Genomic DNA, 26,257 nt, shown 5'->3' with positions numbered 1-26,257 from the left:
AGTATAGGACTGATACCTGCAACAAGCTTCATGAATCTCCAGAAATTGTTTTATAAAATAAGCCAATCCCAAAATGATATACACTGTATGAATATATTTATATATAACACCAATGAAATGACAAGAAATATAGCAACAGAAATCATATTGGTGTTTACCTGGGGTTAAAGAAAAGTTGAGGGTGGAAGGAAAGCTGGTTTGGCTTAAAAAATGACAGCACAAATTGAAGGATTTGATGGTAAAGGAAATGTCCTGATCTTGACTATGCCAGTGTCAATATCGTGTGGTGATATAATTTGTAATATGATACCCTTAAACTTGGTAAAAAATACATGAACGTCTTTATATCATCTCACAAACTGCATATGCATATGCAATTTTCTCTAAATAAGACACACAATTTTTTAAAAGAGGTGTATAGGGGATTTTGGCTTACCTTTTTTTGGTTGCAAGGTCTCTGGTTTAATTCCAAGGTCCTTGATCCACTTTGAGTTGATTTTTGTGTATGGTGAGAGATAGAGGTTTAATTTCATTTTGTTATGCATGGATTTCCAGTTTTCCCAGCACCAATTGTTGAAGAGGCTATTTTTTCTCCAATGTACATTTTAGGTGCCTTTATCTAAGATAACTGTAGTTATGAGGGTTAGACTCTGTGTCCTCTACCATTGGTCTACAGGTCTATTTTGGTGCCAATACCATGCTTTTGTTGTTGTTTTTGTTACTACTGCTCTGTAGTATAGTTTAAGGTCTGGAATTGTAATGCCACCAGCTTCACTCTTCTTGCTAAGGATTGCTTTGGCTATTCTGGGTCTCTTATTTTTCCAGATTAATTTCATGATGCTTTTTCTATTTCTATGAGGAATGTCATTGGGATTTTGATTGAGATTGCATTGAATCTGTATAGTGCTTTTGGTATTATACTCATTTTGACAATATTAATTCTGCCTATCTAAGAACAAGGTAGATCTTTTCATCTTCTAAGGTCTTCTTTAATTTATTTCTTTATCATGTTGTTGTTTTCATTCATAGTGGTATTTCACTTCTTTCATTCAGTTTATTCCCAAGAATTTTTTTTTTTTGGAGGCTATTGTTAAGGGGGTGATTGTCCTAGTTTCTCTTTCAGTGGATTTGTCACTGATGTACAGAAATGCCTTTGATTTATGGGTATTGATTTATACCCAACTATTTCACTGAATTCATTTATTAGTTATAGGAGATTTTAGGTGGAATGTTTTAGGTCTTCTAGTTACAGAATCATTGTCTGCAAATAGTGATAATTTGAATTCTTCTTTTCCTATTCATATACATTTAATTTTTTTCATCTGTCTGATTGCTCTGCCTAGAGTTTCCAGAACTATGATAAATAGAAGTGGTGACAGAGGGCATCCTGTCTTGTTCCAGTTTTTAGAGGGAATGCTTTAAATTTTTCTCCATTTAGAATGATGTTGGCCTGGGGCTTAGCGTAGATAGCCTTTACAATATTGAGGTATGTTCCTGATATCCCTAGTTTTTCTAACATTTTGAACATGAAGGGATGGTTTTATCAAATGTTTTCTCTGCATCTATTGAGATGATCATATGATTTTTATCTTTGAGTCTATTGATGTGAAGAATTGCATTTATTGATTTCCATATGTTGAACCAACCTTGCATCCCTGGGATGAAACCTACTTGATCATGGTGCACTATCTTTTTAATACGTTTTTCTATTCAATTTGCCAGAATTTTATTGAGAATCTTTGCATCTATATTCATTAGAAATATTGGTCTGAAGTTTTCTTTCTTTAATGTGTCTTTGTCTGGTTTTGGAATCAAGGTGATATTGACCTCCTAGAATAAGTTTGGAAGTGTTCTCTCTTTTTCTATTTCATGAAAAAGTTTGAGAAGTATTGGTGTTAGTTCTTCTTTAAAGGTCTTATAGAACTCAACCGTATATCCATTTGGTCCTGGGTTTTTCTTGGTTGGTAAGCTTCTGATGGCGTCCTCTATTTCCTTGCTTGAAATTGATCTGTTTAAATTGTGTATATCATCCTGATTTAGTTTGGACATATCATATACCTCTAGAAATTTGTCCATGCCTTCAATATTTTCTATTTTATTGGAGTACAAATTTTCAAAATAATTCCTAATTATCTTCTGTGTTTCTTTAGTGTCTGTTGTAATATTTCTTTTTCATCATGAATGCTGGTAATTTAAGAGTTTTTTTTTTCTTCCCCTTCATTAGCATGACTAATGGTTTATCAATTTTATTTATTTTTTCAAAGAACCAACTTTTTGTTTTGTCAATTTTTTCAATTTTTCTTTTGTTTCAATTTCATTGATTTCAGCTCTGATTTTAATTATTTCATGTCTTCTACTACTTTGGTGGTTGCTTTGTTCATCTTTTTCTAGGGCTTTGAGATGTAATGTTAGGTCATTTATTTGTTAACTTTTTCTTCTTTGAAGAAATGAACTCCATGCAATGAACTTTCCTCTTAGAACTGCCTTCCTAGTGCCCTAAAGATTCTCATATGTTGTATCTGTGTTCTCATTTACCTATAAGAATTTTTTTAATCTCTGCTTTGATATATTTTGCAACCCATTGATCATTCAATAGCATATTATTTAGTCTCCAGGTGTTGGAGTAGCTTTTATTTTTTATTTTATCATTGATTTCTAATTTCATTCCATTGTGGTCTGACAGAATGCAGAGTAGTATCTCTACTTTTTTTGTATTTACTAAGTTTTGCTTTGTAGCATAATATATGGTTGTCTAATTATGCCCTGACTTCCTTAATAAGACTCCTATAGCACAAGAATTAAAACCAAGAATCGATAAATGAAATAGATCAAACTAAGAAGATTTTTCTCTTTTCTTGCTGAGTAATATTCCATTGTGTATGTATGCCACATTTTTTTCAATTCATCTACTGAAGGGCATCTAGGTTGGTTCCATAGTTACTCAACAATAAAAGAGAATAAAATCCTGGCATTTGCAGGTAAATGGATGCCATTGGAGAAGGTAATGCTAAGTGAAGTTAGCCAGTCTCAAAAAACCAAATGCTGAATGTTTTCTCTGATATAAAGAGGCTGTTTCATAGTGGGGTAGGGAGGGGGAGCATGGGAGGAATAGATGAATTCTAGATAGGGCAGAGGGGTGGAGGGGAAAGGAAGGGGGCAGGGGGTTAGCAAGGATGATGGAATGTGATGGACATCATTATCCAAAGTACATGTACAAAGACATGAGTTGGTGTCAACATACTTTATATACAACCAGAGATATGAAAAATTGTGCTGTATATGTGTAATAAGAATTATAATGCATTCTGCTGTCATTTATTTTAAAAATGAATTAAAAATAAAATTAAAAAATGAAGATTCTTCTCAGCAAAAGAAACAATCAGTGGGGTGAATAGAGAGCCTACATCTTGGGAGCAAATTTTTACCACACACACATCAGATAGAGCACTAATCTCTAGGATATATAAAGCACTCCAAAACCTTCACACCAAAAAACCCAAATAAACCAATCAATAAATGNGCAGAGAACACAGCAAGGATGGCAATTTTGTAAATCAATGGATGTGTAACTGATGTGATTCTGCAATCTGTGTATGGGGTGAAGGTGGGAGTTCATAACCCACTTGAATCAAAGTGTCAAATATAGAATAATGCCAAATGAAATTTGTAAACGTTTGAACAACCCACAAATAAAAATTAAAAAAAAAAAAAAAGAAATAAAATTCCAAATAAAATTCCAAAAAAAAAAAAAGAATACAAACAACAATAAGTGTTGGTGAGGAAGTGGGGGAAAAGGCACACTCATACACTGCTGGTGGGACTGCAAATTGCTGCAGCCAATATGGAAATGGGAAACTTGGAATGGAACCACCATTTGACCCAGCTATCCTACTCCTCAGTTTATACCCAAAGGACTTAAAAACAGCATACTACAGGGACACAGCCACATCAATGTTTATAGCAGCACAATTCACAATAGCTAAACTGTGAAACCAACCCAGATGCTCTTCATCAGATGAATGGATAGGGAAACTTCTGTATATATACACAATGGAACATTACTCCACATTAAAAGAGAATAAAATTGTGGCATTTGCAGATAAATGGATAGAGTTGGAGAATATAATGCTAAGTGAAGTAAGCCAACCCCAAAAAACCAAAGGCCAAATGTTTTCTTTGATAGGAGGATGCTGACTCATAAAGGCAATGGGGGAGGGGGAGCATGGGAGGAATGGAGGAATTTTAGATAGGGCAAAAGGGAGGGAGGAGAAGGGAGGGGGCAAGGGTGTAGGAATGGTGGTGGAATGAATTAGATATCATTACCCTAAGTACATGATGAAGACACACGAATGGTGTGAAAATAGTTTGTGTACAATGAGTGACTTAAAAAATTGTGCTCTATATGTGTAATATGAAATGAATTGCATTCTGCCATCATGTAAAACAAATCAGAATATATAAATAATTTAATTTAAAAAAAAAAACAAAGTGTATAGGGAAGCAGAAGCCACACTGCAAAGAAGAGGGTGGTAGGAAATAGTACATAGTACATATTGTCCCCTAAGGCAAGTTTGATATGTATTGGTTAAATTTATCTGCTTTTCTCTCTCTGTATCTTACTCCAACAGAATTATTCACTCTAAGCCAGTGCTGGGTTCTGTGCTCTTCTCCTGACACTCTCCTGAGCTTCTCCTGCTTTCTCAAGGTTTTAATGGCCTGTATGCTAATGATTTCTAAATTGACAGTGTCAGTCCTTTTCCTCCAATATCAGTTTCTTACAGTCCATTGCCAAGCTAGCACACTCATGAGGATGTTCTGCAGACAAACTTCTCAGAGCAGGATTCCTCGCTTTCTCTTCTTGCAGTCTCTATTTCAGTTAGTGTCACCACCCTCCAACTATTCAGCCTAATTAGTAACCTGGGAATTATTCTTGACTCCGATAGAACTTTCGGACCCCTTGCCATTCAGGCGCCGAGCTTAGATACTTTATTTTGTCATCTATTTTTGCCTTGTTCGGGTTCTCATGTTTTTTTTTCTCCTCCATACTGCTGCTCTATTTTTCTAACTGGTTTCCTTTCCTTGAGATATTTTTCCCACCTCAAATTATTCCTTTGCACATCTGCCAGAGAATTCTAAATTGCAAATTATCCTTATTATTCCCCACTTCCCACAGCAGAACACTTCAGATGAATGTCACAGTGTTAAAGTCCACTGCGATCTGGTCCCTTTTATGCATCCAACCTCATTGAGGTCCTTTGTCTGCCTGAAACTTTCTGCCCCAGTAATATTGACATGCAGGTAAGTGTTCCATATCAGACATCTTGCCTTTATTTGTAATGACCCCTCTGGTAGCAAGGCACTATATCTTTCCCACCCAATCTTCCCAGAGAAACCATTCCCCACACTTTTTCATCTACTTTATTGTATTTATAACTCTCAAGGAGTACAGTATCTTCTTTCTTAATACTGAAAGATTGCATAGTTGTTCCCCTGCCTTCCCAGAGCAACGTGTATATACCTTATCCTGGATCCCTCGTGAATTCTATTTATGTATCTGGTTTCCCTGCTAGACTGGGAGATAGTCAAGGGCATAAAAAAGAGTTCACAATTCCAACAAACATTATGATGCAAAGAACCTTTCAAAGACTATCCTAGCTTTCATCTTACAAAGATAACTTTTTTTTTTTTGTTTCCCTGTGGTGCTAGGGATTGAACCCAAGGCCTTGTGCATTCGAGGCAAGCACTCTACCAACTGAGCTATATCTCTAGCCCCAAAGAGAACTTTTTAAATAAACTCTCAGACCTCAGAATATGAGGACATTATGAACTTACTCATTCATTCAATCAATTATACTGACTGCCAACCAAAGTGCCAGGGACTAGAAATGAAGTGAAGGCATATTTCATAACCTCAAGCTTATAGTTAAATGTACTGTCACTCTGTAAAATGTTATGCAATGAAAAAAATATATAATTCCAGAGCAAGTTTTACAATGTCATTACAATGATTGTGGGAAAGAATGTTAGCATTTCTACAGGATGACAGAACCCAAAAGGTGAGTTAAGCCAAGAAACCATTAATAAAAAGATCTTCACACAAAATTAAATATTTGGGGTCAGTGTTAGGAAGGAATTGAAGAAGTTGAGTTAGAGAAAAAGATCACATGAGATGCATAACAAAAAAAATGTTTGCTAACCATACTTAGGTTTGGGGGGATAGAATGAAATGTGGGACATAGTGATGCTAATTTTGAAGAATGGGCAGAGGACTTGCCTCTAAGTCCCAAGTTCCAGCTCCACATCACTGAGACTTGACTCCACTGTGGGAGATTCTGATCCCTGCTATAGGGACCATCTTTTTTGTAGATTGCAATTTTCTTCTAACAATGAGATGACACTCCATTCATTTTTAATCCTCACTCTTCTACCTTGTTAACCATTCATTTTTAATCTTCACTCTTCTACCTTGTTAAAATCAAAAGCAAACCAAACCCTTGGCCAGAATGTTCTCTTTGTTTTGCGGATGCTAACAAACAATAGAAGGAGGAGGAGAATAGAAGTTCATTGGATTAGACAAATGGAAAGGAAGGGAAGGAAAGAGGAATGGGAATAGGAAAGATAGTAGAATGAATGAGACATAATTTTACTATGTTCATAAATGAATATATGATTAGTATAACTCCAATCATGCACAACCTCAAGAATGGAATCCTAATTAGAATAAATTATATTCCATGTATATATAATATGTAAAAATACACTCTACTTTTACATATATCTGAAAAGAACAAATTAAAAAAAAAAAAAAAACAACGTTGGCCATCTCATCCCAGCACTGATCCTCTGGTAGGTTCTATTGTCTCTCCTTTAGAACTAGAGAACAAGAATCTCCTTTTTTGCTTAGGACAAGTCCTTTGGTTAGAAGACAGGTCAGTTGTATCAAGTGGGCAAAAAGGAGGGATCAGGTCTAAGGCACCTGGGTCTCCTTAAGACAAGTGCCTGTCTTCAGTTCTTTTTTTTTTAATCTTAAAATTTTTATTATTACCTAAAATCTTAATCATTATTTATGGATTCCTTTCTTTCTTTTAGTTTTATTGATTGCTTTTAAACACATGACAGTGGAATGCATTACAGTTCTTATTAGACATATAGAGTACAATTTTTCATGTCTTTGTATATAGACTTTGTTCACACAAATTCATGCCTTTACATTTTTGCATTACAATTCTTATTACACATATGTACCACAATTTTTCATATCTGTTTATATATAAAGTATGTTGACACCCAATTCCAGTCTTTAGTTCTTTTCTGATTTTATATAATCCGAAATTGTTACAACGACTCCTGTCTCACCCCAACTCCCAAGTAAGCTCAAGTCCTTTTTAAAGGGCTTGGATCATTCTGTTCCTGTATTGTCTTTGGAGCAGCCATTCTTTCCCAGAATTCAGAATGACTCCCTGCCTTTGCAGGGGCCTAGAAAGCTTGCATTTTGTGGGTTGTACATGCATGATCACAGAATGAAAGTGGTTAGAAAAAGAATCAGGAATTGATAAAGAACTGCTTTATGTACCATGATTTCTAACCCTTCAGTCATGTCTGGAAAGTTTGGGAACTCTGCTAGTGACAGAACTCATTTGCCATCCTCTGATTCATTAACCCATTCATTCAGCAAATAAGTATCAAGCCCTCTATTATGGGGTGACGTCATGGAGTGCTTGGTTCCTGCTTCTTTGGCCCTTTCAGTCTAGTGGCTCTCGCCATCTGGTTTACACTCTGCCTCTCAGTCCCAGTCATTCATGTTCAGAGGTGTAGAGAGCATGCAGTGCCTGAATTACTCTTTGATGTATATAACAGCAATTTCCAGACTGTGCCTCAACCTGAGTTACTCCATTCCGTAAGCAGTAATTTGCCATGAGCTGCTCCATTTTGAATACAAGTCCCAAGGTGGAATGACTCGTTTGTACAAGTAAACAAGCACCATCAGCCTGGCATCACCATAAGGTACAAATTGACAAATAACCTATATCTGCCAACTTTTCAAACTAAATCAAGGAGTGCCTAGACACATGCACACCCCCAACCATATCAGGAACCCAGGCACGGGAACCTACCAGTCTCACCTGATGAAAACCCCTCACTCTATACCCATAAAAGGAAGAGCACCAGGACTGGAAATAGCAGCACCATGACCCTGTCACCTTGTCACTCATCATGGGCCTTGCCCAGGAAAATCACCACAGGGATGAATCTCTAATTCCTGTCCCTATGGGGCTTTAGCAAAATGAGGTTTCTCTTGCCTGTGATGACCACACAGGGCCTATCCACGCTGATCCCTCACGTTGACATTCTGAAACTGAAAATGCTGTCTATCTGGATTCTCTGCTTTGACAACTCTGCGAAACTGATTCATTAAAGTTCTTATCTGACTGTGACTCTTTGACTCTGCATTCATCTCTCTCTCTCAGCCTGTACTCTGGATACAGCATCTTGTAACTCCGCAGCTGCTTTAACCCTTTCTTAGTCTTTCTGTGACCTATTTATATATCATTGTGTGAAGGATGTGTGACTTGAGTGTTGCATATATTAGAAGTTAAGATTGGAACAAAAGAACATGTGTTGCCAGCTTATGACTATCAGGTGACCCACAAGTATTCAGTGAACTGCCAAAGACGAAAGTGGTGTAACCTGTGAAATTATTATTATTCAATAAACTCTGACATTCGGAAAGACACAAAGGTGTTTGGTCTATGTTAATGGCCTAGCATGCTCATCACAGAAAGGCATACACAAAGGGCCACAGAGAAGTCTACCCTTATCTAAAGAGCAAGCACCTGTCTGGGGTCTTCACCTCTCACTCTCTCACTCTCTCCTAGAATCCCAGACTTAGGCATTTCCCTTGAACCCCAGCCTAAGCCTCAGTGAATCTCTGTAGTCATTCCTCACCTTTCATATCCCATTTATTAGATAATTCAGTTAAAACATAGCATGTGGCTATAGCATACCTACAAATATACTGTCTGCCTAAGTAGGGTTGCTATTCTCACTACTATCAATTCAGCATCTGATATACTTTGGCATAAAGTAGAATATCACAATGTCCATAGGGGGGCAGCTCTTCCCCCACCCTTATTGATCTAGCACATTTGCCCGAACATAATTCCTCCTTAAAGCAGGAGTGCCTTCCTAAACTCCAGTCCATTTGTCTGGAGCCCCAATTTCCTTCCATGTTCTTGCCAAGTTCATCCCTAGAAGAGTTGTTGAACTTTTCCTCACATTTTCATATTCACTTAATAAGGTTCTCCTTCCAATGGACCATTACCCTGAAGTACTACCATTTTGCATACCACCTGCTCCTGCCCACCTGATTTCAGGCACTTCTACAGTCTGTTGCCCTGCTGCTTTTCTAAGCCATCAGTTCTGCATTTTGCCAGACCCCAGATGCCTCCAGTAACAATTATCCATGCACAGATGGTTCAAGGGTGGCCTGAGACTGCCATCTTGTATGTGATATTTCTTTCTACAAGACAGTAAGTGTATCAGTCAGGGTTATCCAGAGAGACAGAACCAGTAGGATGTAGATAGATGAGAGGAGATTTTTTTAGAGGAGTTGGCTCACATGATTACAGAGGCTGAACTGCCCCATGGCAGGTTGTCTGCAATCTGGAAACCCTGAGATGCCAGTAACATGGCTGTCCAAGTCCAAAGGCCTCAGAACTGATGGTGTAATTCTCAGTCTGAGGCTGAAGGTCTGAAAAGCAAGGGAGCCATTTGTGTAAGTGCTGTAGTGCACAGGTCAAGTCCTTATGTTTAAAGTAAAAAGAGTGTATCCCAGCTACAGGAAATATAGTCACATTGTCCTTACCTCTACTTTTCTTCTAAGACCCCCATCAATTGGACAGACAGAGCTTGCTCACACTGAAGACAGATCTTCCCTCTAGTCAAACTCACGTGCTAATCTCTTCTAGAAACACATTCACAGACACACTCACAAATAATGCTTCCTCTAGATAGTCCTTAATCCAATCAAGTTGACACCTCAAATTAACTATCACAGTGAGCAAATTCAAAATTAAGCAATAGCATGGGTTGAAATAATTTATAGATATTTTTAATGCTGGAGAAGAAATAATGATCCAATTAAATCTTCCCCCAAGAAATCATTATTCTATTGAGTTCATCCAAATAGCAGGGTGTGCTTTTAATTATTATAATGGAACATAATTGTCACTAAACTGAGGAGTTAATTATTCTGAAAATAATTGTGTCATTCTTCTACAAATAAAATGATATTAAAATGTATTTTGTGGCTCTGAGTTTTGAATAATACCAACACAGCCAATATATTTACTCATGTGAAACTTAAGCAATAGTCACTTGTGATTTACCCAATTTTCTCCCAAGACTTGGATTTGCAATTTTAAACTTGCAAGTTAGATGGAAGCTTCATTATTTCTCTAATGGGAAACACAAAATCTTACAGAAGTGCCTCAAAATTGGTATTTGCTATCTATCTTAAATGCCACTGTGTGGTTGGCACATTGTTATGGGTCTCATTGAGGCTGTCTAGTTGTTTGTCTTTTCTATTTCATGACTCTTGATCCCTGGGATGATTTCCAAACAATCCAGCAGAGACACAAAGACATGAAATTATCAGACAATCAATTATCCTCAAGGCCACAATTGTCTTACTGGAGAAAATTGGTAAGTATTTTCAAGGTTAAAATTAAATGATGGCTATCAGGACATGATCTAAGAATAGCCTTAGGCAAAGATGGTAAGGTAGACATAAACACAGTTAAGTAAAAGTATTTCATATCTTAAATCCACTTCTAAGTTTCTGAGAAATAATTCAATTAAGGTAAGCCTCATTTCATACCATATTTCCAAGTTTCATTGTGCTGGTGAATCTGAACTCATCAGCTCCCCTGCCATAGCACCTTTTCCACCAGCCTATGTTTTAGAACTTGGTCCTATTTTCCTCCAATATTAATGGTTTAATTAGAGTTCCTTTTTTCTCGTGAAAGCCTTTACTCTGGGTACCTGAACCCATTAGCATCATCAATATGATTTCCTATTATAAAAGGCTTTTGATTTAAAACTATTTTGGATGCTTATGTGTCATACCTTAAGATACAGGAGTAGAAATTACATAATTTAGAATTGGTCTGTACATGTGTCAAATATCAGAGGGGTAGGTAAGAGTGGAATTTAAGCTTTAGGTGAGGAAGAGCCATTTAAAGACTACCTGTAAAGACCCCTTTGGGCTCCACTGAAATCAGTATTTGCTATCATGGAAAATAAACTAGAAATTCAGAATTTTAAGACTATTATTTTTAAAAACTATAGTGAAAAAAAAAAGGAAGAAGGGGCTGGAGACCACCACATACCACTTCCTTAGCACATCAAAATTACAGCATTTCTTTTATAACTGATATATTCCAATATTTGCTTAGGGGTTAGCAATGAAATAAGAACCTTATGACACTCAGATTGTAAAGATGAGAAGATGCAGGAACCAAGAAAGCAGTACAAGAGGCCAGAGAGAGGCAGGGAGAGGGAAAGGAAATGCAGAAAGAGTTTTGTGACAGGAAACTCAGGAAGCAAACCATTTTAAGAAAGAGGCAGAGGTCACCTATAGCAAATGTTGTTCCGAATCAAGTGAATTGAGAAGAGAAAAATGATCACGGACTTTAACAGCCTGGATGTTATTGGCGACTTTAACAAGAGCTGATTTAGTGGAAAGCTGAAGACAGAAAACAAATTAGAAGGGCTAAGGGGTAAGTGGCCGGAAATGGAGACAAGAAATTCCACAGTGAAGGGAAGATAAAAGATAGTGAAGCAGGAGAGATATGAGGTTTGTCTACTTTTATTTTTGTACTAATTGTGGGCAGGGGATTTAAGAATCTTTAAAACTAACAACTCAGCTGAGAGGAAGTGGTTGAATAAGAGAAAGAGAAGGGTTTAAGCCATCCCTAGGGTATGGGTTCCTGAGCACGCAAACACTCATGGGATCAAAACAGAATGTAAGGACTGGCCCCCAGTTGGGGAGGCGGCAGATCTTGACTCTCATTAACTTTTAAGAAAAGCCTCCAAGGTCAGTAATTCCATTTCCTCAGTGGAGACCTGCTTCTCTCTTCATGAAATACCAGCAGCACATTAGAGGTTTATTCCTGGGAGCCTTTTACAATCTGAGATGGGGATTACATTATATTTTCAGTGATGAAGAAAGCTGAAACTCCACCTGCTGCCAGATCAGAAGGAAAACTTTAGATAACCCTGAAAGTATGCAGCACAGTCACTCGAGGGTACCCCTAACTACCAGTGACAGCTCTGGCTACATTGCTTACAAATCCTAATTCTAGGAGTTTGAGTTAATTACCAGTGGAGAATGGAAAAACAAATGATGGAGATATATTCTAAGTGTCATTTGTGAAATTCATATTTTTGAACAAAAAAAAGGGGAAAATAAAAAAAAATATTTGTTGTTCAATTTGTGGCTCATGCCACAACTTTGGCATAGTCGGTAATCCTGCATGCATTAGCCCTGAGATCATGGGCATGCCATAAGAATAAAATAAGCTACCAGTAGCCTAGAACAGAATTTAGAACTAAGCACCCCGATGAACCCTACATACCCCTTATTCTTACAAAATGGGGTCTTATTAGAACTCAGTTATGCCCACTTATTTTTATGTGTTCTTTGTGGTTGCCCTTATTCTACAATGACAGAGTTGAAGAGTTGTGGCAGAGACCATATGGCTGTCACAGACCAAAATATTTATCCAGCCCTGTTCAGAAGAAACTAGAGGACCCCTTAGCCTTGAGGAAAGAGTAAGCCAAGTGATGCTTCAGGGGACTGATAGGAAGGGAGGCAAGGGTTGTAGAGGAGTTTCATTTCTAGCCATGGAGAGGATGCTTTCATACAGATCCCATGCTAAGAATCCACAGATACAGTCAGGAGGGCTAGATTTAGAGACAGGTCCAAGTCCTCTTAAGCTTATGAATAAATAGGTCAAATTATTCTACTCAGTTACGTGACTGAGATTCTGAGGGAGACCAAGGATATGGAAACAAGGCAAAATCCAAGAATTAATAAAACAATGCAAAGAAAACAATGTAAAAACAGTCATAATGCTCTCCTAGGATCCCTTCAAATGAGGGGGATAGTGGCTCTGAGCCTAAGGCAGAGGACAAGAGTCATTGTACTGAAACGGGCAGGCAGTTGAAAGCCTCAAGAGCTTAAAGTTCTTCATAAATTAAAATTTAAAAAATGGCCTTGACTTCATTAGTATTTGTGATAATAATAACTAACATTTATTGATAGCTTACTGTATGCAAAGCACTCTGTTAAGTTCTTCACATGAATTTAGAAAATTTAAACCTCACAGCAATTCTATAAAGTAACCTCAATTTTAACTGTCAGTTTACAATTGAATAATCAGAAGCTTGAAGAACTAAATATGCCCAAGATCACACAGCATATAACAAAGTCAAGATGTGAATTTGGATGTTCCGAATTTAAAGTTTATATGCCTAACTACCAATTTCTTAAATATGTCATGTGGTGGTGGTACCTAATGGAACTCCTATACCAGAAAATATCCTCTTAAATAGGAACTGTAGCTAGATTTATTTAACTTACAAAGTGAACTTCCTATTTAATTTATGTAACTTACTAGACTGACTTAAATACTGAAATTTACTGTTATCTTTCTGATTTAATTTTAGAGTCATCCTCCTTTTATTTTAAATTTAGCATGCTGCTGTTTGTCTTGGGATGTGTTTTAGTCAGCTTTTTCATGCCGTGACTGAAAGAGTTAACAAGAATGACTAAAGGAGAAAAAGTTTATTTGACCTTCAAGGTTCCAGAGGTCTCAGTCCATAGACAGCGGACTCGATTGCTCTGGGGCCCAAAGTGAGGCAGAACATCAGGATGGAAGAGTATGGTGGAGGGTAAGAGCTTAGAACATGGCCACCAGGAAGCAGAGAGAGAGTGCTTCATTCATCAGGGCCCCAGGTAATCCACATCTCCCTGCCACACCCTACCTGCCTACACTTACCACCCAGTTCATCCATCAGTGGATTAATTCAGTTAGATTAAGGATCTCATAACCCAATCATTTGACTCTGAATATTCTTATATTGTCTCACACATGAGTTTTGAGGAACATCATATATCCAAACTGGGATAGGATGACATTATTTTGGAGATAGTATAAAGATGTTAAAGAAAAAACAAATCACCTACAAGCAGAACAGAATATAATGCAAATATTATTGAGAATAGCTTTAATTCTTAAAAACAACTAACTAGAGAAACACATGGTATCAAAATACCATTCATATTGGTCTGATCAGACACTGAAAGAAACTCAATATAGTTTTTCCTTGGATTTAAAATAGTTACATAAAGGGAATTACAATCTGTTTTAAGAAAGAGGCCTAAGAAAGGGACTCCATAAAACTTGGGTAGATCCTAAAGACCCCCGTTTTATACTTTACTTTTGAACCATCACCAATACACTATTTAAAAATGGAACACCTGACATGGGCTGGGGTTGTGGCTCAGGGGCAGAGCACTTGCCTAGCATGTGAGAGGCACTGGGCTCAATTCTCAGCACTTCATATACATAAATGAATAAAGTAAAAATGGAACTCATTTCCCTGGTTTTAAAGGCATTTCCTCATAGGCCCCACCCACAACACTAAACTTATTTTATTAAATCTGCCCCTCTATTTGTGCTTCTTAAGATCCAGGTATAAATCTCTCTCCTTTTCCTTGTTTTCCACCACGCATCTTTATCACTGCTGTATAAATGTCTCTCTCTTCACCTCCATGTGGATATATTCTATGTCAAGAACAACGGAATTCTCCATGAGAGCCTTTCCTTAAACTTCACCACAAAAATTACTAAAGCATTTATCATTTGGCCAGTTAATGTTTTTTTAATCCTCTAAACTATACTCTTTGTTAAACTATTCTTGATTTTTTAAATATGTAAGTATTGCCCTCATTTTAAAAATTAAACTCTTGCATTTTGAGATACATGCAGACTCACAGTTTTAAGAAATAATAGTGAAATACCATATTTATATTATAATTGTTAATGTTGATACAATTCACCCAACCTTTTCTCTTTTTCAGAAGTGTTGCCTTAATGCTTTAATCATAAGGACATCTGTTTAACTTGTCCTTTTTAACTGCCTCTTGATATTCCATGGTATGCAGGTACAATGTGCAGCCATTCCCCTATTGATGACCATCTAGCTTGTTTCAGATCCTGTGTCAACAACACCTATGGAAATAGTGTGGATTTTGACCACATCTATCCTTTTAAATGATTATTGCCATACCATTAAGAGAATTGCCATTTTATTTAGCCAGGTCTTAAAATAATGAGCTGTTCTCTGTCCCTACGTAAAATGTCATGAGTTTGAATTCTATCTTCTGTAAATTCAACTGTGATCTTGGATAAGTTATTTAACTGGTATAAGCCTCAGTTATGATCTGTAGTATAAAATGAATGCATTTTTTTTTCAAGGTATTGGTATAAGCACTCCCAAAGCAAGTATTGTATCTATTCTGGTTTAATACTACATAGCAGCATGCATAAAGAATGATGCTGATTAAATAGAGATCAGAAAGTATTTAAATAAAGGTCAAGATAATATGAAATAATGTTTATCAGATTCATCACCGCACATAGAACTCAACAGATGTCTAAATCCTGGAACTCTTTATGTGTCCATTGGCTGTACCACTGTGTTCAGCTTAGATATGATGATTTTTATTCTTCTTCTTCATGTTATACGGGGTAACACCCACTTCCTCACCAGGCTTCACAAGACACATGGAAGATGAGAGCAATTATGGGGCTTGCAAGGAAGGTGCTACTTAGGGCATACAGGTTATTTATGAAAATAGGAAATACGTCACCCTCCTATCTACAATTATAAAGATGATGTGGATCACAGTATCAAGCGTCACTTCACCCCCATGGAACTCATGATTTATGAAGTTCTCACATTCAAGAAGAATAATTAGCAACTTATTTTAAATCAATGGGATTTTGTTCTAATTCCTAAATAATGGGTTTAGAATTTTTATAATGTTCTCATTGGCCTAGTTGTCATGGTAGAATCTCAACAAGCCCTCCGGAGTGCAGAATGTAACATAACCAGATATCCTGGCCTTTGTCCGAGGAAATTAAAGTTTAGAAAAACATTTTTCTTGACCCTCCTATCACTTTAATTCTTAAATGCCTGGCTAACATCATGGAGCACAAATGGTTCCCCAGCAGCTTAGTACTCATTGTAGGCTGAGAAAGAGATTGTTGGAGTTGTGATAATATTAAAGGCTCTTCAGAGGTTCCTCAGACACAATAGGAGAGGTGACATAATGTGAGAACCCTGAGCTTTGGCAGCAGACCAAACTGTATTTGAATACTAGCCTTTCAGTCCATTAGTTTTGTGACTTTGAAAAACAGCTTGACTCTTGCCTTAACGCCTTGCCTTCATCTGTGGAATAACAACTGAATTTCAGATGGATTGTCAAAATTGCATGGAATGAAAGTGGTTATGATACTTTACTGCTTTACATTTCAAAATTTCCCTCATTTGAGGCCAAGTGGCTCTGATATCAAAGAGGATTATAAAGCAGGGAACAACGAAGTCTCAGAAAGCATCCTGCAGTGTAGGGTAGTGTGCTAGCTGCTGTCACAGACGAATCCCCAGAAATCTTAGTGGTTCAACACAATAAAAATTAATGCCTTGCTAACAACCTAATGGGCCCAGTTGGTAACCCAATAGTCATAACACATACTGAGGGGCCTCATCTCTTCTGTCTCACAGTCTCACCATCTCTTAGGATGCCTGACTCCATTTCTTGCCATTGTGCTGAAAAGAATAAGGGAGATCTGGAAGGCTTTATATACCAGTTCTCAAAGGGACACTCATCTTTTCCCCCCACATTTCAATCACCTTAGTTGTATGTCATAATTACACAGTGAAAGAGGCTAGGAAATACCCATTTAGCCCTCTGCTCAGAAAGAAAAGGAAACATATGTGACTAACGGTTAACAACTTGTGCCACAAGAGGTAAATACTGATCACCAGAGGAATATGGTTTACGTGGACACCAAGTATTTAAATTAGTAATTTAGGAGAAACTCTCCTTTTTATCAGGACTTTCAGAGGAAAGTCCTTGTGGAAGGAGAAACAAAATAACGGTAGACAATAAGCAGAACTCAAAATGACATGTGTCCTTTCAATGAAAAGAGTTAACAGAGAACCCAGGAGTCTGATCACCTAGAATTGAAGGTCTCATTCCATGCTTCAATGTATAATGTTAACATTCTCTTTAAAAATCCACACATAAAGCTGGATGCAGTGATGTACACCTGTAATCCCAGTGGTTTGGGAGGCTGAGGCAGGAGGATTGCTTGTTCAAAGCCAGCCTTAGCAACTTAACAAGGCCCTAAGCAAACTAGCAAGACCCTGTCCAAAATAAAAAATAAAAATAAAAAGAGCTGAGGATGTGGCTCAGTAAGTAAGTGCCTTTGGGTTCAATCTCCAGTATAATAATACTAGTAGTAGTAGTAGTAGTAATGATAATAATAATAATAGTCTCAAATATAGGTAAAAATTAATTAGTGATAGGTCTAATGGTACCTAATTAGTTCTATCTGGGAGGAATTATGAATAGAAAGAATTTATTTCTATTCAGAGGAGGAGTTTATTTTACAAATGAAAAAAAAAGTCTTGTCCTTATGAGGAAAATAAAATCTCAAGGTTTAGGGCTTATTAGAGATTGAGTAAATGAGCATCAAGTGCTTCAGAGAATGTTTGGTACTACTGACTTTAATCACAGTGAATGTTCAGTGATGCGAAACATAGCAGGATATCTACCCTGTTGTGCATGGTCTACTCTGCATAGTTATTGAGAGATAATTCCCTATAGCATGAATACTGACCTCAAAGGCTTTTGTTTCCTCCTGGTTTGGAGCAGTCCCTGAAGTCGGCCTCTTGGATTCCTTCTCCCACAATATCAGTGCCCTAAAGGATCACGCCAACTCAGAACAGCATGTTTGCAAAAATCAGAAGGAAGTGACACATCATGAATTTTTCCTTAGCTGGCTTCCTTTTTCATGTTCAGATGATTTTACTTTTCTCTCTGTACTGAAGATTCGGGGGGGTGTTGAGTTGGCTCTGTTACTCATTTCTTGATTATGCCAGTGGTTGTTTTATCCAGAAGAAATTAGAAAGTTTCATTGTGTTAGGAAGCACTTGGGTTTGAACCAACTCTTCCTGGCTCCCAAAGAATTGGAGGGAGATTTCAATTCAGCAGATGCAGTCCCCTTCCTCAGTAATCCAATTCTCTTGCCATAATGCCCTGGACCAACCATCTCATTTCCTATATCATTTTTAGTTTCCATCCCTCTCCTCTGCCTCTTCCAGTTTTAATATCAAAGAAATTTACACCTCTGCCAAACCAACAACAAAAAAAAGTCAATGAGAAATTCAAGTTAGATGGAGCCAAATATAGAAGGGCTTTTGGATAGGAAATGCTTTGTAGGCTACAAATAATCTAGATAATCAAGCTTCAGCCTGTGGGCCAAATCTAGCCTGCTGCATTTTGCCCTGAACACAGCCCATCCTGTCTGTTTAAGTATTGATTATAGCTGCTTTCCCACTGCAATTGCAGAGTTGAGCAGTGGTCAGAGATCTGTGTGGCTTCCTGGGCCTCAGAGATTAGAGTATTTATTATGTAGTTCTTGGGGGGGGGTGGAGGAAAAAGAAAGAAAAAATTTTGCTGATTCCTTATCTTGATTTCTATAGAGGGAATTGAAGGATACTCCAGTTTTAAGGAATAGAGATTTTGTGACAGAGAGGCAAATATGAGCAAGTTCTGAAATATAAGCAACAAACAGATTATAAATTATCTCCTATGTCAATAATAAAAGTTACACACACATAAAATAAGTGAAGAGAAGCACTTATTTGGGGAACAGTAATCTTATGTTTTGCTTTAAAAAAAAAATCAAAATCCTTCCCTGTACTTACAGGAAGACTAAGAATGCAGGAAGTAACAGCCTTGCTGGTTTACCAAACGCATTTGTTTTCCAAAAACTTCATGAGTCTCATGTCTGTGTCTGTATCTATCTATAAGCTCTTATTTCTGTTGTCAGTTTGTCTGGGGCAATGTTGGCTATTTTAAAATGGAAATTCCTAGAGGAACTTGCATTTATCCCTGCTCAGTTAATGAATAGAAGACATTCTATTCTTCTTCAGGGTCACTAAACTGGAACTTGTCTTGCGAATTAAATGTACTTTAATTAAAGCTTAAATATAACAAGAATGTTTGCCACTTTTCATATTTTTCTCATAGCAAGGCTTCAGTGGTAATGAGACTAAGGTCATGGATTCGATCCCCATGTGGGCCTCTTAATTCTATTTCATTCCAAGTTAACAAACACTATGAAGTTTCTACAATGTGCCAAGCACTGTGCAAGTCATTAAGACTATTGAATAAAGTGCAGGGGTTTTCTTCAAGGATCCTAGAGTCTTGAGCCTAGTGGAAAAGAATGGATAGGTACACCGGATTGGACGGAGGAATGAGGGAAAACTAAGGGGAGTGGGAATGGGAAAGACAGTAGAATGAATCAGACGTAGTAACTTTCCTATGTTCACATGTGAATACGCATAACTCCACATCATGTACAACTACAAGAATGGGAAATTACACTCCATGTATGTATGATATGTCAAAATACATTCTACTGTCATGTATAACTAAAAATAACATAAAAAAATGGATAGCTATGGTGCATAAAGGACTGGAGTTAAAAGTAGCACTATAAGAAATAAAAATAAATCATGGCAGACATTAAAAAAGGAAACAGTAGGGGGAATTATGGCACTTTTTAAGAAAGCATCTATACTTGCTGTACACTGCAAAGGTATATATATATATATACTAGGCAATAAAATTGAAGAGGAAAAGGGTCTTGGCAGTGCAGAGTATAAACACTGAGCTAAAAGAAAAATACATGATGTTTAGTAAACAACTCAAGATTTCACATGGCTCATAATATATGATATAAACCTGAGAGTGATGTGATTCAATGTTTGTGGAGTGTCTGGAAAGTCAAATGGAAACGTGTGAGTTTAATTTGCTAAACTAAGAAGATCCCAGGTGGATTTTAGCCAGTGGCTACGGAGAGTGGCTAAGAAGAGCAGCCTAGAAGATTCAGTTGAGTTTGAACAAGCAAAAGACATGGAGGAAAGTTAAAAGTCTACTACAGCATGTCTAGGAGAGATGTATACAAGCCCTATCTAGGATATTCTTGAAGATAGAAAAGAGATCAATTTGAGCACAGAGACCAAACCTAGAAGACTTGGATTATAATTTGCAATAGAGAAAGAATACTAAACATCACTTTATATTGAAGCCTAGAATGCTGATTTTTTTTTTAAAAAAAAGCTGTTTTATTAAATAGAAAACTAACAGACCAAAGGAGGAAACGAATTTATGGAGATGAATGCATAACTATGGAAACCCATACTTGCCATGTTGATACAAGATGTAGGTGAAACCTTCAAAAAATCATGCAATAGGACTGAACCTGGAGAAATATGGGGAATGTACCAACAGACAAGATCATCTTCTACATAGAAGTTATTTTCATAGAAGTTGTTGTGGATACCATTTTAGAAGATGGCACATAGAAAGAGACAAAATGAGGGCTAAGAACAGAATCTGAGGGAATGGTGATATTTGAGAAAAAGTGAAGTCATCATGGGAAAAAAATAGGAAAGTGATATAAGAAATATGTGGATTGTCAGAGTAGTTGTCTATCTAGGCTGAAGGCCACATTTCCGGCTTCCTAGCACAAATGAGAGACAGACGACTGGAATCTGCATAAATTTTTCCAGAACATGTAGGCAAGGTATTCTAGTAGATAAGCAAAAGGAGAGCATAAATATTCTTAGCAAAAATGTTGAAATATCATCTTAAGGACTAAGCAGAAATCAGAAGCTGAGGAACTTGAGGGGCTTCCAGTGCCATCAAAGTGTCCCTGGTTTTGTTGCAAAAGAATGTGTGTGAGTCTATCTAATACAGTCACAATCAGTTAGTATGCACCTTGTCTGGAAGATGACTATGGTAACTAAATGAGTGGGTGGAATGAAGCCTTAAGAAAGATGGCTTGAATTTTTTCATGCATGTCTAACACTGTTCTGGCCAAAGAGGATTTTTAGAGGAATTTCGATGTGTATTTTCCCTCCTTATCTAGTTTATCTAATTTACACGCCTAAGTTTATCCTAGTTTTGTGATTTCTGCATTGAGAGCATGGGGCTAAATCAGGCATGATAACATAGGCCTGTAATCCAAGTCACTTTGTAGGGGGACCATGGGTTCAAGGTCAGACTGGAAAACTTATCAAGACCCTGTCTCAAAATAAAAAGGGCTTTGGATGTGGCTCAATAGAATAGAGTTACCCTATCATGGACAAGATTGTGAGTTCAATCCCAACTAGCATGCACATGCATGTGTGCATGTGCACACACACATACACACACACACACAGGAGTATAGGGTTAATTCTTCCTGTTGGATTCCATGCCCATCATACAATGTGTTGATGATAAAATGGCCATTCATGTAGGTTGTGGAACAGAGAGTGAAGATGCTGACTTGGATATATTCCAGTTCTTTGGCATAATACATATGCTAATTGGTATTCTGGTTAATGTTAACTATTAATCTCTGATATATTGACAAATTTGAGTATCTGGACCTGTCTTCATGAGACTCAGATGTGAAGCTGACTTAACAAGGAAGAGGAAGTGGAAGCTGACTCTTATCTTAAAAACTGGGAAGAAACTGATACACAACTTCTCTTCTGCTAGATTTTATTTGTGAAAGCAAGTCTAGACGGATTTAAGAAACAATAAATAGATTTCAGCTCTTGATATGAAGAATAATATGCACATATGGTAGAGAAGAAATCGAAGGCTGTCATCTCCTATTTATAGGACAATAAGTACATAATAGGCACTCAATAAATGTTGAATTAATGTCAATAAATAAATGAATGAAAAGATTTCTTTTAATTTATTCTTATCTCAAAGAACCTTATTTTAGTGTTAAAGTTGAAAAATCTAATATTTTTGGACAGCTATTTGCTTTGACTTTTCATACAAAATTCAAGAGAAGGACTATCAGAATAACTGTAAATATTAATGATAAATAACACAGAGGGTTTTCTATGGGCTAGGCATTCTTATAACCATTTTATATTTAATAATCATAAATCTTATTGTATAGATAAGGAAACTAAGATGAAAAGCAGGTAAGTATACTGCCCCAAAACACATTGCTATTAAATCACAAAATTCAGATTAAACAACTCTTAACTGCTGTATTATTCTCTCTCTCTCCACTCAAGGAAACAATAGATTTTATGTGAAATAAATTGTTTTTCTTACATTCTTCTGCATTAGCGTTGTATCCTTGCTTTTTATCTTCCCTGACCCCAGAAAGATTAGAAATTTAATTATAAAATAGTGAGGACAGTGATAAATTGCCTTTACATGATACTCCAAGTACATGAATGTTTGCTTACTAATTACATCTGTCTGTATAACTGGGAGTATTTGATTTGGGAATAGGACCCCATTAACTGATTACCATATGCCAGACCTCAGCTCACCCACCCTGGAGAGCTAGGGAAGAAAACTAGAACATTTTAATGAGAAACAGTTGGGATTTAGATATTAAAATAGGTTTCCAGTCAGATTTGTATTAATACTTTTCATTTAGGACTTTTGATATTCCCATCTACTAAGAGAGGAAAATCTAAAGAGAATCATACACAAAACCCTTGGGAACCTTTTAATTTTTTTCTTCATATCTGAATTTAGTTCATAATTATACAAATAGTCTTTTTAACTAACATGTCCAGCCAAATCAAATACCTATTTTATTTTTATACACAGAAACACCTAAATTTCTTGTTTCTATGTATAATGAAAGAAAACTTTGAGAAACAAATATTTAGATTTGGTTCAGCAACTTTAGTTTGCAGGCTTATCCTCAGGTATGAATTCTGAACTCTGACTTTTCTCTAGCTGATTAAGTGAATTTGAGAGTATTAGCTATATCTCAAAAACATTTTCCCCATCTATAAAATGAACAAAACTATACTTATCATGCCTTAAAGAAGATAAAGAGAATTCATTTAAATATCTATTTCTATGTCTGGCATACGGTGTGAATATAAACGGTCATTCTCTTAATTTAATTTCAAATTGTTATTCATAAAGCTACTTGCTATTAAAATGCTTTGAAATATGAATCTTTTGAAATCTTCTATATGAGACTTTTAAAAAGTTCCATAGCTGATGAAAATGATAGTAATACCATATTTTATATAGGTTTATAATTTTAAAATTATTTTTGTTTCCTGGAATTTCTATGACCATACATTTAAAAAGCAATAATTAGTGTTACTATTTTCAGAGTAAGGATATGGAGGCTGCCAAGCTTTTATTACATGCCCAGATCCAGATATTTCTGTACGACTCAACCACACGTAGGGTAGATATAGCCTTTAGGATGGCTTAGTTGGAAAGGGAAATCTTTCATGATGAATGTGCTATTGGGAAGTTTTACCAAAGATGTGCATTTTTTAATTCCAGCTCAACCCTCAAGCTACCTTCCCATCTGTCTCCCTTCTTCAAATAATAAAATTCTCAAAATAGTTGTCTCTACTCAACAACCTCCCTTGCCTCCTTCTCATTTCCTCACTTTAAACCAATCTCATCCTATCCTCACCACAGCTTAAAAAAAAAAAAAAAATACCACTGGTACAAAATAATAGCTTCCATTCTTTTCCAGTCCAGCATGAGTCAGCCTCAATTTTCCTTGATTTTTATATTTCCATTTACACTAAGGATCAGCCACTCTTTTAAGTTTTCTCCCTGTATCTTCTTTCTCTTTATGATTTTTCTTTCTGTCTTAATTTCTGTTTCCACTGAAGAATAGGCAGATGCCACTGATGACTTTTCTTCCTTTCTGATAATGTCCTCCAGGATATGTCACCAAACCAGGAGTCAGGAAGTCCCAGAGAGCAAGGTGCATCTACAATCCCACCTTCCAGGTTCTTAATTTTGTCACAGAAAAAAAAAAAAAGTTTACGGGTGTGTCATGTATAAGCAGCAGAGCAAGCATTAGGAGCATAGGCCATCTCAGAGTTTTGAGAGTGACTCACCTCATCTTGTTCTGGGGTTTTAACATTTCTAGAGAAAGAATAAATAGTGAGCAAAACTAGAGGTGGAGTCGGGGCAGGATTATACATTTCTGCACCAGTTTTTCTTGTGCCTTGAATTACCTACACATATTCTGATCATGCTATTTCTACAGTTTGGGTTTCACTAGCATCTTACATCTCTACCCATGACGGTACCTCAGACTATTATAAGAAGACTAGGGTCATGTCTCAGTCACCAAAATCTCTAAAGAAGCAAGCTCCCTAAAGAAGTAGTTACTCCAGATGCCTGTGGCTATCTTGTGATTTTTGTCTTTTTCTTCAGCACTCAATCAGCAAGCTGTGGGCAAGGGCACAAGCCCAAGGACGTGGCTCACCAGTGATTCTGCGTTCCAACCGTTTATGGGCTTTTAACTCTGAGGCCCAGTGCTCTCTCTGTATCCCTAAATTCCTTTCTCAGATAAACTCCCCTATGTATTGCTTCAACTCTGACTCATATTGATTGTCCAGGTCTGTGTCTTCAGTCCAAATCTTTTGATGTAGCTTCACATTCATAGTTCCAACTGTTTCTTGCCTACCTCTACACCAAGGTGAAGAATTGGAAGACAGATTGAAACCCTATTCAGAAAACTTGTAACTCTACAGGGGCAGTATTTGAGGCATAAGGAGGTGTGAACCTGTGTGACAGGCACTGAGATAAAGGTCTCCTATTGTGGCTGGAGAATGAAGCACATGAAGGCCAGGAGTGCTAAACAAACTTGCAAGGGCAGATGGAAGGGCAGACTCTCAATTTTGGATAAGAAACTTGTAGAACCTTAACTTTTCCTGTTTCTTTCAATTTCTAACCTGGTTTTCTGCCTTAAAATCCATTAAACAGTCTGTATATAGAATGGCCAGTGCCCAATATGAATGAATGTAAAGCATCTTAGTTTTGCAAATTGAGTTATGCCCCAAATTATTATCTATTCTTATCATTATTATCTCAGGGGAGATACTGGGGATTGAACCCAGGGACACTTTACCACTGAGGTTTTACACCCCAGTTTATACATCCAGTCCTTTTATTTATTTATTTATTTTTATTTTGAGACAGGGTCTCAATAAGTTGCTGAGGCTGGCTTTGAACTTGCCATTCTCCTTCCTCAGTCCTCCCAAGTCACTGGGATTACAGGTATGTGTCACCACACCTGGCCATCCTGAATTATTTAGGTATTCTACATTGCACCATATTTATCAAGTATCTTAGTTTTTAAAACTCTTGATTTTTCATTTCTATTCTTGCCTTTGGTCTTGTGGAAATGTAACACTTCCCCTCGAGCATTGTCCATGAACTGACGTACTCAGGTGCAACCTATTAGGCCATTACACAATGCATTGTTAACCCCTATGTACATGGAAGGTGCACCTGAGTCTATTTTCTCTATACCTCCCATAATTAAAAAAAAAAGTTTTTAGGTAAACTGAAGTTGACAAACCAAAATATTTTGCTGAGCTGAAAAGATTTCTGCATCCCATGTAAGTGAGCACAATATTTCATGAAAATCCCCTTTGGAATAAGACTAGAGAACATTTCACATTTCACTTGCCAATCTATTGGATCTATTAAAAAATGGCATATTCTAGAATCAGTCTCATTGACACTAGGTCTTTGCTCAGACCTCGCTTTTAACTCATTCAGATTCGAACATACTAACAAATATACAAACAAACAAAAACCTGTAATGTGCAACTCATTTGCAAGGATCTCTGTGTCCCAGAGGTATCAGGGCAAGGGAAGAACTGAATGTCAATATTGATTCTAAGCCTGGTCCTTTCTCCCCCACCGGTTTGGAATCAAGTACTAATCTACAGCAGAAAACTCAGGACTTTCAGCCTTATTATCAATTCAGGCAAACTTTTCACCTGGCTATCATCTATTCTAGAGCTTGATGTGCCTTTATTGAATGAGATATTTTGCTTTGGGCAAATAAAAATACCTGAAAGA

Source organism: Marmota marmota, unplaced genomic scaffold, assembly GCF_001458135.2.
Source record: "Marmota marmota marmota unplaced genomic scaffold, marMar, whole genome shotgun sequence".
Classification (NCBI taxonomy): domain Eukaryota; kingdom Metazoa; phylum Chordata; class Mammalia; order Rodentia; family Sciuridae; genus Marmota; species Marmota marmota.
The sequence above is the reverse complement of the archived record's forward strand: the minus strand, read 5'-3'. Positions refer to the sequence as shown.